The sequence below is a fragment of the Tamandua tetradactyla genome, chromosome 15 (genome assembly GCF_023851605.1).
Source record: "Tamandua tetradactyla isolate mTamTet1 chromosome 15, mTamTet1.pri, whole genome shotgun sequence".
In the NCBI taxonomy this organism is placed as follows: Eukaryota; Metazoa; Chordata; class Mammalia; order Pilosa; family Myrmecophagidae; genus Tamandua; species Tamandua tetradactyla.
In genome coordinates this window covers 53,420,633-53,432,402 of record NC_135341.1, presented here as the reverse complement: position 1 = coordinate 53,432,402, position 11,770 = coordinate 53,420,633, and positions in this window count along the sequence as shown.

The following is an 11,770-nucleotide window of genomic DNA, read 5'->3' as shown; positions in this document are numbered from 1 at the left end:
TTACTTTTCCCTAATGACTAATGATGTTGAACATCTTTTCATGTGCTTTTTGGACATTCGTATGTCTTCTTTGGAGAAGTGTCAATTCAAGTCTTTCAACCGTTTTTAGATTGTGTTGTTCGTTTGTTGTTGATTGAAAGATTTCTTTATAGATTCTGGAAATTAAACCCTTATCAGATATGTGGTTTCCAAATATTTTCTTCCATTGTGTAGGTTGTCTTTTTACTTTCTTGATGAAGTCCTTTGCACAAAAGTTTTAAATTTCAATAAAGTCCCATTTATCTGTTTTTTTCTTTTGTTCATGCTTTTGGTGTAAGGTCTGAGAAACCATTGCTTAACAAAAGGTCCTGAAGATGCTTTCCTACATTTTTTTCAAGGAGTTTTGTAGTTCTATATTTTTTTAAATCTAGGTCTTTGATCCTTTTTGAGTTAATTTTTGTATATGATATGAAATAAGGGTCCCTCTTTATTCTTTGCACATTGTTTTAGTTTCCTAGGCTGCTTCAGAAAATACCATGAAATGGTTTGGCTTAAACAGTGGGAATTCATAAGTTTATAGTTTGAGGCTGAGAAAATGTTCAAATCAAGGCATCATCAAGGTGATACTTTCTTCCCAAAGACTGACTACTGGAAATCCTTGGCTCCTCTGCCAAACGGCAAGGCACATAGTAGTAACTGCTGGTCTCTCCTTTCTCTCGCTGGTATTGTTGCTTTCAGCTTCTTTCTTCTGTGGCTTTCTATTTTTTCTCTCTGTATTCACCCTGTTAATAAAAGGACTCTGGTAACAGAACCATCCTGGTAGAGTTGAGACACATCTCAACAGAAGTAACCTCATCAAAAGGTCTTACTTACAATGGGTATGCACTCACAAGAATGGGTTAGATTTAAGAACATGTTTTATTTCTGGGCCACATACAGTTTCAACCTACCATACATAAGGATATCAAGTTTTCCAAGCATCATTTTTTGAAGAGATTATTCTTATGTAATTGAGCAGATTGGCACCCATGTCAAAAATCAATTGGCCATAGATTTGAAAATTGAATTCTAAACTCTCAGTTTGAGTTCATTGATCTATATATCTGTCCTTGTACCAGCACCTTTGTTTTGATAAGTTTTTTAATAAGTTTTGAAATTGGAAGAGTGTGTCCAACTTTGTTCTTTTTTTTAAATGGTATATATTTTTTGGCTGTTTAGGGCCTCTTATCCTTCCAAATAAATTTGGTGATTGGCTTTTCCCCAAAGAAGGCTGTTGGAATTTTGATTGGGATTGCATTGAATCTATAAATCGCTTTGGGTAGACTTGATATAGCTTAATAATATTTAATCTTCCAAAACAGGAACATGAATGTCCTCCCACTTATTTAAATCTTTGATACTTTTAGAAAGCTTTTGAAGTTTTCTGGGTATAAAACTTTTAATCCTTAGTTAAATTTATTCCTAGATATTTAGTTGTAATTGTTCAGTTTTGCATGTTGTTCTTGTACCAACCGCTTTCTTGAATTCATTTATTATCTCTAGTCACTTTGTTGTAGACTTTTCAGGATTTTTTATATATAGGATCATGTTTTATGCAAAGATACAAAGTTTTGCTCCTTCCTTTCCACTTTGGATACTTTTTATTTCTTTCTCTTGCCTAATTGCTTTGGCTAGAACTTCTGGTACAATGTTAAATAACAGTGGTAACAATGTGCACCATTGTCTTGTTTCAGATGTTAGAGGGAAAGCTTCCAGTCTTTCAACATTGATGTTAGCAGTGCATTTTTCATATATGCCATTTGTCATATTGAGAACATTTTCTTCTATTCCTAGTTTTCTAAGTGTTTTTATCAAGAAGAGGCATTAGATTTTGTCAAATACCATTTCTGCATAAACTGACATGATCATGTGCTTTTTTCCTTTGTTCTGTTAATGTGGCATATTACATTATTGATTTTTCTTATTTTGAACCATCCTTGCATACCTGGGATAAATCCCACTTAGTCGTGGTGTATAATTCTTTTACTGTGCTGTTGGATTCAGTTAGTTAATATTTTGTTGAGGGTTTTTGCATTTGTATTCACAAGGTTTGTAATTTTCTTTTCTGATGATATCTTTATTTGGCTTTGATATTTGGGTGATGTTGGCCTCAGAATAAATTAAGGAGTATTATCTTTTCAATTTTTTGGAAAAGTTTGAGAAGAATTAGTGTTAATTTTACTTGGAATATTGGTAGAATTCATCTGTGAAGCCATATGGTCCTAGGCTTTTCTTTGTTGGGAAGTTTTTGATTTGTTTTGTTTTGTCAATACACTTGTATTTTGTAATTTTATTAAGATATATCTACACACCATACAAATGTCTAAAGTGTACAATCAATGGCTCTTGTAACTGGTCTGTTGAGATCTTCTGTTTCTTCATGTCTCAGTGTAGGTAGTTTGTGTTTTTCTAAGAACTTGTCCATTTCATTTAGGCCACCTTATTGTAGGTGTATAGTTTTTCATGGTATGCTTTTATAGTCCATTTTTTTTTGTGGGGTTGGCAGTTATGTCCCCTTTTCATTTCTGATTTTAGTTATGTGTCCTCTCTTTTTTCTTTGTCAGTCTAGTTAAAGGTTTGCCAATTTTAAAGATTTTTTCCAAGAACCAACTTTTGGTTTTGTTAATTTTCACTATTTTTAAAAAAAAATCTTTATTTCATTTATGTCTGCTTGATCTTTATTATTTCCTTGCTTCTGCTTGCTTTGGCTTTAGTTTGCTGTTCTTTTTTCTAGTTCCTCCAGCTGTATGATAAGTTTTGAGCTCTTTATTCTTATTAAATATAAATATGTAGGGCTATCAATTTCCCTCTGTGTACTGCCTTCACTGAATCCTTTAAATTTTGATGTGTTATTGTTTTCATTAATCTCAAGATATTAACTCAGTGTCCTAGTGATTTCTTCTTTGACCCATTAATTATTTAAGAATATTTATTATATTGGAAGACCTTGAGTTTTATTTATATTTTTATTTTAAGAGGCAGTCTCCTTTTTAGCTTTGGCATGCAGACCCTGGCCTCACCTTTGTGGGCTGTGGTTACAATGACAGTCTACTTTTCAGAACTGATTTGGTTCTAATTTGGTCTGCTTGGTTTATCTCATGTTTTGGGTGCTACTGCTGATCCTTGCTGTGGCTGCTCAAGGGCAGAGAGGAATTTTCCAGGCCAGACTGCCTGAGAACACAGAGGAGCTTCCCAGGCTTTCCAGTGCCTCTAGATGGAGGAAGGTAGTTCTGTGGCCCATGGGAGAAAGAGACTTCCGACAATTATTGTGTGTTGAGTTCTCTTTTGCTTCTGGGGAGAGTGTTTCTGGGTTGGATGCTTTTTTGGGAGTATAATCTACTTTTTTATATATGTCACACAGCTGTACGGTAGAGCTGGGGAATCTTAGGCCCAGTAGGAAAGGAGAACACTTTTCCTGGCCCCTTATTGCCTGTGTGACTTCTGATCAATCTGCTGGTTTAGTTGTTAGGCTGATCATTAGGAAATCCTCGGTTTGAATCACCTTCATCTGTAGGTTGGGAGGTCATAAGACATCCTGCTGCTGTGTTGTTCCTTTAGTCCTGGGGTCCCAAACCAGTTCACTTTCCTGTTTTTCATCTTTTAGAGTTTTCCTTTGGCTGTTTCTTGAGTTATTTCCAGTGTTTATTACTTTGTGCTTAATGGGGAGGAATAAGGAGAGAAAGATTTTGCCATCTTGTCTGGGCCAGAAATAACAAGATCTTTAAAAAAAACTATTTTTAGTTAACTAGTTTTATGATCTGGAGGAGAAAGAAAAATATGCTATAAATTTGGTGGATTTGAGTTTGGGTCATCTGTTATTAGACTTTGGACAAGTTCATTAACCTTCTTAAGTCTCAGTTTCCACATGGGTAAAGAATAACAGTAGTGTCAGTTAAGCTTCTGTTGCAACCAGCATATTTGGTTAACTTGAGAACAAGTAAAAACAAATGTATTGGAAGGAAAAGAGAAACTGCATCATTTATTTTAACAGAGTGTATTGGATGACTGAAAAGGCAAGTACAGAACATTAACATAAATTAGTAAGTAGGACTGGGGAAACAAGGGGAGAAGTTGGTGTAATCAGTACTTAGAGACTATAAGAAGGGCCTGAATGTATTGTAACTCAGATCTCTGAGGAAAAGGTACTGCCTGGTTAGTGCTGTGTGCTGGTTTGAAAGATGTATGTACCCTGGAAAAGCCATGTTTTAATCCTAATCCCGTTTTGTAAAGGCAGCTGTTTTTTCTAATCCCTATTCAGTACTGTATGTTTGAAACTGTAATTACATCATCTTCCTAGAGATGTGACTAAATCAAGAGTGGTTGTTAAGATGGATTAGGTGGACATGTGTCTCCACCCATTTGGGTGGGTTCTTGGTTACTTTACTGGAATCCTATAAAATAGGAAAGTTTGGAGGATGTAGGAGATTCAGAGAGAGCAGAGAAGAATGACATAGTCATAAGAAGCAGGGAGTCCACCAGCCAGTGACCTTTGGAGATGAAGAAGGAAAATGCCTCCTAGGGAGCTTCATGAAACAGGAAGCCAGGAGAGAAAGCTAGCAGATGATGCCGTGTTCACCATATGCCCTTCCAGCCAAGAGAGAAACCCTGATTGTGTTCACCATGTGCCTTCTCGCTTGAGAGAAAAACCCTGAATTTCATCAGCCTTCTTGAACCAAGATATCTTTCCCTAGATGTCTTTGACTGGACATTTCTATAGACTTGTTTTAAATGGGACATTTTCTCAGCCTTAGAATTGTAAACTAGCAACTTATTAAATTCCCCTTTTAAAAAGCCATTTTATTCCTGGTATATTGCATTCAGGCAGCTAGCAAACTAGAACAGTGCTGGTAATCGTGGGGTGGTGGTTCTAATAATAGATTTGGAGAATGTTGGAAAATATATGAGGATTAGAACCAACTACTACCTGAACCAACTGTTTCTAGAAGAAACTGCTGCTGTTGGTGTGAAAAGATGATGCCCAGGTATCATTGAGAAAAAAATCACCATGCATTCAGGAGGGATACCCCCATTGTCCCCTGTGCCAGTTTGAAAGGATTATTTACCCTAGTAAAGCCATGTTTTAATCCTGATCCATATCTGGATGCAGCATTTTCTTTTAATCCCTATTCAGTACTGGGTATTAATCTTTGATTAGAGGGAGATGTGACTCCACCCATTCCAGGTGGATCTTGATTAGTTTACTGGAATCCTTTAAAGCAGAAGCATTATGGAGAGAGCAACAGAGCACAAGAGAGCCATGAGAACCATGAAAGCCCACACAGCCAAGGACCTTTGGAGATGAAGAAGGAAAACGCCCCTGAGAGAGCTTCATGAAACAAGAACCTGGAGAGAAAGCTAGCAGATGTCGCCATGTTCGCCGTGTGTCTTTCCAACTGAGAGAGAAATCCTGAATGTCATTGGCCTTCTAGAACCAAGGTATCTTTCCCTGGATGCCTTAGTTTGGAAATTTCTATAGCCTTGCTTTAATTGGGGCATTTTCATCAGCCTTAGAACTGTAAAATTGCAACCTAACAAACCCCCCCTTTTAAAAGCTGCTCTGTTCCTGGTATGTCACATTTTGGCAGCTGCAGACCAGTACAGACTTTGGTATCAGAGAAGTGGGGTGCTGCTGTAGTTTGAAAATCCCAAAACCTGTTTTTCGGTGGATAAGGGAAAGATTCTGGTGGAGTTGTGAGAGGCTTGATAGAGAAGACCTAGAATACTTTGAAGAGAATATTGGTACAAATGTGGACTCTAAAGATGCTTCTGATAGGGCCATGGACAGAGATGAGGCATGTGTTATTGTAAACTGGAATGAAGGTGATCCCTGTTTTAAAATGGCAGATAATCTGGAAAAATTGACTAGTGACTTTGGCTGGAAGGCAGATTTTAAAAACCATGAACTTGGATATCTAGCAGAAGAGATTTTAACATTAAATATGGAAAGGTGCAGCCTGGTTTCTCCTCACAGCTTATAGTGAACTGTGACAGGAAAGAGATAAGGTGAGAATGGAACTGGGTACTGTGGAGATAATTTAATCAAGTTTCCAACCTATACTGCTGAATAGGGATTAAAAGAAAGACTGCCTCCAAAAAATATGGCTTTTTTAGGGTACATAAATCTTTTCAAACCAGCCAGAGTATGTATGTGACTCTGAAAGAAAGATCCATATAGCCCAAAGAGTCATACAGCCAAAGACTTATACAACCTCACAATAATTGTTGTTGGATCTTCAAGAAAATGTTTCTTGGTTTGTAAGGTCAACTACTTCTGGGTAATGAGGTCATCATAAACCTAGTAGTTCCATTGGTATTATCCATTGCCTGTCTTCTTTCACTCTGGATAGAGTTCCTTTGTCAGGTGCAATATTACATGAGATATGCTGGAAGAAGCATGATGGCAGAGGAAAAAAACTTAAATATAGAATAATTAAAATTCCACTAAGGATTAGTCACTTCCATGTCCACAGATTATCTAGTTGTCCTAACAGTAATGATATATCAGGAGCTCAAGGTGAGTGATATATTTCTGGTTTTCTTTTTTTGAATATACTGCTTCTTTTAATCTCTCACTACAACTTAAGATATCTTTTCCAGTATTATTTTTAACAGTATTAATTTTAATGGTTTTGAAATAATTTATAAAGGGACTTTGATGTAATTGATTTAGCCATTCCTCCATTAGTGCTTCCATTTATTTATTTACTTTTTGTTATTATAAGCAATGCTCTGGTGAATGTCTTTGTACATAAATCTTGTACTTCACTTTAACTCTACTAGTTAGAACATAAGCAATAATTTTCAAGCCAGTCTAACTAGGTTCAGATCCTGGTGTATAAGATTGTGTAGGTTGTACATTAGCCCATTCTAATGGCTCCTCCTGGTATAGTGTAGTGCACAACTTGCATTAACAAATATATGGCAGCTCTAGTCCTGGCCCTGCCACATACTGTGTGAATTTGTGCATGTCCCTTTATAGCTCTGTTGCCTAGTTTCTGCATCTATACAGTAGAGTAAATAATACATACCTCATAGGGTCAATGTGAGAATTAAATGAGCTAATATAGGCAAAACCCTTAGAACAGGCCTGGCACATAGCAACTACTATGCATGTTTGCTATTATTACTTATTATTAATATTTATTATTTCTGCTATTGTCAAAGGGTGTGAGCATTTAAAATCTCTTGTTGCAAACAGTAAAATTGAAGCTCATCTTTAAATGACTAATATAATACTCCAATTTTGAAAGCCTGGCAACTCTAGTTGATGTCATGGTTTGGATTCAGGACTTTTCAAGAACTACAGAATAATATATTTACTTGATGCCATGTTGAATTGAGGTTGAAATATTAAGTCAGTTTTTCCAGAGAAGAGATGTGGCTCAGATATGAAAGGTCAGGTGGCCCTACAAGGGAATGTGAGCTCAAGAGCAAGGGTGTAATTTTGGAACTGTGATTACAAATTAAAGGGGAAAACAGTGAAGAAAGCAAGTGATGAGGAGTTTGGTGGATGAGAGACCTTTCTTCTTTGGGAAGAGAGATGACTACAAGCTTTCCATGTGCAGGTGGTATAGAAGTATGGTTCTCACCAGAGACTGATGCTTAGGAAGTTGTCTCTTACAGTTCATTCTGAGCTTGGGTGTTAGTTTACCTTTGCTTCCTGTGGCATTATGATTCCAATGAAAGTCACAAGCTTGCATCTGTTCTCCCTCTCTGAAAATTTTCCTCTAGAATAATGATCAACTTGTTAACCAGTACCAACAATTTTCAAAGGAATGCTTTCACAATATATACAGAATACAGAAGAATGCTTCACCAAACCCATCTGGCTGCAGAAGGTCTCCTTTTCTCAGATGTGTCCACTCTTATTAAAATAAAGCATGAAGACTCTCATCCCTGAGAATACAATTAGAAAAACTCTGTTATAGGCTGTTTCAGAGATATTTTCTTGTGTATTAAGCAAAATGAAGCCCCAGACCATCCTCTTACTGAATTGGATGGTCTAAGGAAGGTTTACTTTCCTCTCACCTTGCTTATTTTCCTGTTTCTTGGGAGGAGATGCTAATCAGATTGTTAAGGAGATAGAATATTCTTTGGGGCCACATTTAACTCACAGGCAGGATATTGTGCTGTCTTAGTTTGAGGAAAGCAGACCACCAGAAGTTGCTTTGAGTTTAAATAATTCTTATAAGAGGTGAAAGAAACTAAAGAAGAGAATGGAGAAGTGAGACAGGGAAGGTAAAAGGTGTGTTAAAAAGCCAGTTACTGACTGGTGCAATGGTGACTCAGTGGCTGAATTCTCGCTTGCCATGCCAGAGACCTGGGTTCGATTCCTGGAGCCTGCACATGCCGAAAAACAAAAAAGGGAAGCCAGTTACCATTGTGGATGACTGTATCTTAATTTCATTGGGAAATAGCATAGAATACTAGTTCAAATTAATCCTACCACTGTGGTGAAAGAGCTGGGGTGTTTATTCACCATCTCTCATCAATCATTTGTTGAGGGCTACTCTGGGCAGTGTTAATTCCATGGCATTTCCAAGACCCAGAGGCCTTCTAGGGGGTTTGGAGAAAGTCCTCAGGCAAAGAGATGTAGATACCAGCAGCTAGAAGTCTCCCTGCACTCACCAAAATAGTAAGGTATGAGAATTATGGGTAGGACACCTACAATGCCAGTTACATGAGGCTTAAAGGTTGACACCCAAACTCAGGTCTTCCCCTGTTCCTTATTCTTGTGGAAAATCTTGACAGATCAATGTGGCTGGTGGGTAATGCTGATTATAAGAATAATTAATTATCTTAAAACAGGAAAAATTTTAAGTATTATTTATAGAAAATGAAAGTTGTTCTAGTTTGTAAGCTGCTTGAATGCGATATACCAGAAACAGAATGGCTTTTTAAATGGGGAATTTATTAAGTTGCAACTTTACAGTTCTACAGCTGTGAAAATGTCCAAATTAAGGCACCAGCAAGAGTTACCTTCACTCAAAAAAGGCTACTGAAGTTCAGGTTTTCTCTCTCAGAAGGAAGGGCACATATTGAAGTCTGCTAGCTTTCTTTCTAGGCTTCTTGTTTCCTGAAACTCCCCCGGGGGGCATTTTCCTTTTTCATCTTGAAAGGTCTCTGGCTAGATTGGCTCTAAAACTTTTTCCAAAATGGTTTCCTCTTAAAGGACTCCAGTAAGTAGCCCCACCTTGAACGGGTGGAAGCTCATCTCCATGGAATCAAAAGTTACTACCCACAATTGGGTGGGTCACATCTTCATGGAAACAATAAAAAAGCTCCCACCCAGCAATACTGAATGACGATTAGAGAACTTGGCTTTTCTGGGATACACAAAAGATTCAAACGGGCACAAAAGTGATTATGAAATTGGTCTTTGAGATTGTTTTATATGATATATTTTGTTTGTAGAAATAGAATATGGCAGATAAATATACTAATTGGGAATTAAAACATGTCTTGGACAACAGGATATTTGAAGTTACACATGTGTTTCTGAGGAAGAAACAACACAGAATTGATGATATTCTTACAACTATATTAGATGGAGAAACTAAGGTTGGGTAGCAGAAAGTGTCTGTGATCCTATTGGGAAGAGTTGGGTTAGGGTGGAAGACATGTGTTGATCCTCAGAGCTCTAGAACATCTTGGAAACAGCATAGACTTGACCTTCTTCCCACTCATGTGGTAATAGCTAGGGTACACCTGCCAAGTCCTCATGAAGCCTGCTACTTTCCAGGTCCTTCCTGCCAGCTCCACTGTGTGGAGGAAACTTTGGTCTGAAAGATAGGTTATTTACCTCCAGGTGAGATTCTGTGAGTTGGCTTGAATTGCTCTTGTCACTGGGATGGAATTAATGGAGTATAAATATAAATCAGCCTTATTTTACCACACAAACATTCTTTGTAAAATTTTTCTTCTCCACTCCTTGAATGCTATAGCAGGCTGATACATTGCTTGTAGAGTCATTTTGGGATTTCACAACAGTTTTATTTTCAGACCTAAAAGGTCCAGTCTATCTAATATCAAAACTTTAGTCTCTCTAATTCAAAGATTCTCCCCTTGCCTGAACTCAGGCCTAACTCATGGCTTGAGGATAGGCAGGGGAAAGGGTAGGTTGTGGTCTATTCTTTCTACCTTCTTGACTTTCTTCTTTCCCTACTGCTGTTCTTCAAAGCCAGGAAACATAGAGTGGAGGGCTTAAAGAAGAAGGGGGCAATGTTTTTGTTGGTTTTCTTACCTGATGTGTTTGTATTTCTCTTTTTGTTGTCAAATACCCTCTACCTAGGCAGGTGTCCAATTTCTGGTTCTTCTGCACATTCTCAGAGACCTCCAATGAAGACCTCTAGGTGTCACTATTCACTGAGGCAATGGATATGCTCTCTACTGACTTCTTACAACTCCTCCTTATCTCTAGACTGCCATGGCACAACACGGGGCATGCTTTGCCCCATCAGGCATTTTTCTTATATGGGGGCCTCTCAAGATTGTTCTTGCAGGGCTAAACTTCACAGGGTCCAAATGAGAACTTTGCTTCCTCGATCCACCACACACTGAAAGGTCAGGTCATTCCCATTCTGCCCCCAGCCAGGTAGGTTGTGTGTATGGTAATAGAATTAAGATTTTTTAAAAACCCATGGAACTGTACAACATAAACAATGAACCCTAAGGTAAACCAAGAACTATAGTTAATACTACAGTTATAAAAATGTATTTTTATCAGTTGTACCAAATGTACACAACCAGGGCAAGGTGTTAATAATAGGGTGGCACATGCAAATCATGTATTTTGTGCATGACTGTTGTGTAAACCCACAACTTCTCAAATAAAAAAAAAAGAGTGAAGTGGCAGGTCTAATGACTTCTATAATTTTAAAATAATCATTAATGAAACAATGTTTTGAAATAATGCCAACAGCTATAATAAACATGACAAAGTCACAGGTACTACTAATACTGTGTAGTTTTTGTCTACATTAATAAATTGAAGGAAAGAGTAAACCTCAATTATGTTTGTAAACATAACAATGCAATTTTCCCCCATCCAAGTTCATGGACTTTCTGAAATCAATTCTTTGAAGATACTTGGCTTCAATTTGAGAATGTCTGTAGAGCTCCAAAGTCTTCCACAAGATTTGGCCAGCAGTATGAGATGAGAGAAATCATGGGTTAAGGGTCATAGATTGTAAAACATGACCATAATTTTCTATATCTTTCTGAATCTGTAATGTTTGCAATTTGACTTTATAGCTTTTCCCATCGAGAAATGGAGTCTGGAGTCCCACTCAGACTCTGCATACCTTGAAACATACTTTGGCCAATTGAATATGGTAGAATTGGTGCTGTGCCAGTTCTGAGCCTGGGACTCTTGCACTCTTCTGCTCTTTTCCTTGAAATCCTGCCATTGCCATATGAACAAGTCTGGATCTATCTACTGCATGATGTGAGACACATGGTCAGTTGTCCCTATCAGTTCACTGGACAGCCAGCCAAACACCAGAGGCAGAGATCCCTTAGTGACATGCACATGACTAGAGACAAAGGAGGCAGCCAAGATTAGACCAGAACTATCCAACAGAGATGAATCTAAGATGCAGACTTACTGAATTGTGATCTAAATAAATGGTTATTGTTTAAAACACTAAGTTTGTGGTGGTTTAAGTTATAAAAATTGTTAACTGATGTAGAAGTTACCTGTGTTTTTAATTGGCTAGTCAGTGAGATGGTTCACTTTCACTGATACTGCATT